The following is a 3,512-nucleotide window of genomic DNA, read 5'->3' as shown; positions in this document are numbered from 1 at the left end:
TGATTCCTTGAGCTCCAGACTTAGGGGGTGGGTCAACGATTTGAATTCAAGACGAGCAATTTTGTTAAGGGGGGTGGAGGCACTGGGGCCGCTGCGATATTAAGTAGGAGGAAAAAGTAAACACATTTTAACAAAAAATAATAATAAAAAAAAACCGCCGGCAGTAAGGTGCAGGAAACGGACGATCAATTGAGATCGGTTTTCCTAACCGGTGGCGGGGCCGATGCACCCCTGGATCCCTCTTTAAATATCGGGGTTACATCGGCCATCTTCCAATCGTCAGGTACATCGGACGATTTTAATGATAGGGTACACATTGTTACTGATGGGGCTGACATTTCAGTTTTTAGTTCTTTCAGAACCCTGGGGTGTAAACCAGAGTTTGCAGTTGGTTCTCGTTTTCAGACGCCACTGCCGCGGCCCAGGACTCCCAAGGCTGGGGAAGAACATGGAAGAGGTTGACTATTGACATTTAGAGAGGAGGCCTGGGATGCAGATGAAACCTTCTGTGGGGGTTTACCAGGTTCTCACCTTTCATTTTTTTAATAATATAATTTTTATCTTCAGAAAGGTGTACTCCAGGATCTGATAACTAAGGGTAACATAACCAATTAATGAGATACTTTGAGTGAACCCAGCTTGTAATAAGTTGTCATGAGCTGGGCTACTGAGATCAATGGCTACTGTGCTAGGCTTAGCAAGAGGCAATAAGAACCCTCCTCCCCCAAGAAAGTTACCCTAGCTATACTACTCTCCCCCCCTTTCCAGAATAACAGTTAAACCCCCATCCCCTTGCTGTAATCTCACCCCTCCCTAGGGGCACAGTATTTCTGTGGGTTAATACCTAGGGTTTGTATGAGTCTCAATCCGTGTAAGTCATGGTGATGGCACAGGTCTGAGGTATTATTAGGTACTGAGCTGGAGCACCAGTCCATAGGGCTCCTCCCCCAACAGGAGATTTTGATAATTCACTTCATGAACAGCCCCTCCCAACTGATCCTGTAAAGGACAGGGATATAAGTGTAATAGATCCTGCTAACCTTAATGTGCACCAAACACAGGAGAGGAGCCAAGAGGCTACACCATAGCGGTTGCACTTTACATGATCAGTGATTTGCTGCCCCTTTAGCAAGGTGCTCAGATCTGGTGAAGCTGACTGAGGCACATTTCACAAAAGGTAACCCTATCAGAACAAAAAAAAAAAAAAAAGAGGTTATAGAACGTACAATAACTTAATCCTGCAAACAACATTAGGCTCTTGTGATTCTGGCAGAGTCTAAAAACTTTCATTGGATTAGCGTATGAGTTATCCAGAAATATTGTACATGAACTTTTTAAACCAGAGGTTCTTTCAGAGGTCAGACATTCACTGCTGAAAAGGAGGCATGTGGTCTCCAAAGCTATGCACAAGAATTTTGTGATTGTATTTCAATGATCCCATAAAAGTGTTCAGTCTGCAGAAACTACAGACGCTACTAGATCATTACATTACAAATTCCAAGTCACAAAACAGAAAATAAAATGCTTTTTCTTTGGCTGTTTCTCATCTTTTCCATTCTGTCTCCTTCCAACTCCTTTCCAAGCTCTTTCCATTTGACTTTTCTTCTCTTGGTGTCAGATTCAGGGGTCGCTGCTGGCATAAATCAGACTTGGCTCAGAGTTCTCCAGGGTTTTGCTTAGGTACTTTACAGTAACAAATAAGACTTGGCTTCCGCATTCGTATTATTATTAGTTATGTTCAAGGTTCCAGGCCAGTGGGTATAGCTGAAAATAGACAGAAATAAGAATATTTTATACGAATATGTAAGCTTGTTACAAAGTGATATTACAGAGAATGGTGCAGCTGCCATACCGAGGGGGAGAGAAGGGCGAAAGTATGAGAGGGGAGAAAGAGTTATGAAAGGCTCAGGCTCGTAAAAGACTTTTGAAGGAGGAAGAAGGGACTATGTGTATGTGGATGTCCCTTTAAATAGTCTGGGATGGTTCTGTGATGTAATCAAGAGACAAAAGGAAAGATTATGGATAGGGTTCTCTTTTTACTTAAAAGTCCAAAGCATGTTTCCTTCAGGTTAATATTCGCCTGAGTGATTGTTCTTGATGGTTTTAACCTTCATTAGACACAGGGATGTAATTAGGTCATTTTGTGTCTCCAGTGTAAGCCTGTTAGCTTGTTGGAAATTTCTTTAAAAGTTACTCAGTGTCTGTTCAGACCAAGGGCGGATTGCAGGAAATATCAGCTCGGAGACAAGGTATCTATCTGACTCCCTTGTGCACTTTCCCTGCAGCTTGTGTTTCAACAGTTCCAAAAAGCACACAAAACTGCCCCTTCATAGGTATATCAGGTGACTTGGAGCTTAGCAGAACTGAGTCAAAACATTTCCAACATAAATGTCACATTTTTCCTAAATAACTAAGTAGTAGACACACCCTAGATCAGAGGTGAGCAAACGGAGCTGCGTGCCCTCTTCCATCCATGCAACCGATTGCCATCCACCCACCAGTCTGGTTACATCTCTCATAATTATATCTTGGATTCCTTGTCTGGTATTAAAGACTCTTGCCAACCAATCAGCTCTTGAACCAGTTGCCAAGTAATGTGACAACCACACTGCCAGGCAATGTCAGACACACACAAAGTCTCTCAGACACAAAGACGCTCACACAAACACTCTTGCTCACAGTGTATGGGTATCTTGACTGCCTCCCTTCTCCCCCTACCCCCATCCCAGCCCTCCTACCCCCCCCCCCTGCTTACCCTCATGCTTCCCCCGTCCACAAGATTTATGAATAATTGTGAATAATTACCCAAGATTAACCCACAGCCGAGTTTAATCTAGCTGATTTTGTATCGCTGTCTTTGGTTTTCTTGGTTTTTCAATGACTATTTCAGCACTCTTCAGTTGATATCGTTTTAAAATATCTCTCCATAGTTTTAAAATATCTTTCCTGTCCCCCAGCTCCCAAGTTTTTCGCTCCCTGTTTGATGTAACTTTTACCTTCTACATAGTTGTTAATTGGTTTCCCCTGTTCTATTGTAAACCGGTACGATAAGACTGCGTCTTGAGTATCGGTATAGTAAAAGAATTTAAATAAATAAATAATAAATAAAATCTTTCCTTTTTTTTTTTTAATTCTTTATTTATGCAATTTCCAACAAATTTTCAAGAAACAATCTTGATCAGTAGAGTAAAGAAATAATATATGCGAATTATGAAAAAGAGGAAATAATATACATACTTCTTCTATTCTACAAGTCCACAATAATGGATCCAAATGCGAGAACACTTATTAAGGAAAATTCCCTAAGGAAAATTACAATAAAAGAGCAGTATCTAAACAGCGAGTATACTACATTATATAAGAACATAAGAACATGCCATACTGGGTCAGACCAAGGGTCCATCAAGCCCAGCATCCTGTTTCCAACAGTGGCTAATCCAGGCCATAAGAACCTGGCAAGTACCCAAAAACTAAGTCTATTCCATGTTACCGTTGCTAGTAGAAATTACCTG

This window comes from Rhinatrema bivittatum, chromosome 11 (genome assembly GCF_901001135.1).
Source record: "Rhinatrema bivittatum chromosome 11, aRhiBiv1.1, whole genome shotgun sequence".
NCBI classification, from domain to species: Eukaryota; Metazoa; Chordata; class Amphibia; order Gymnophiona; family Rhinatrematidae; genus Rhinatrema; species Rhinatrema bivittatum.
This window is presented reverse-complemented; position numbering follows the sequence as displayed.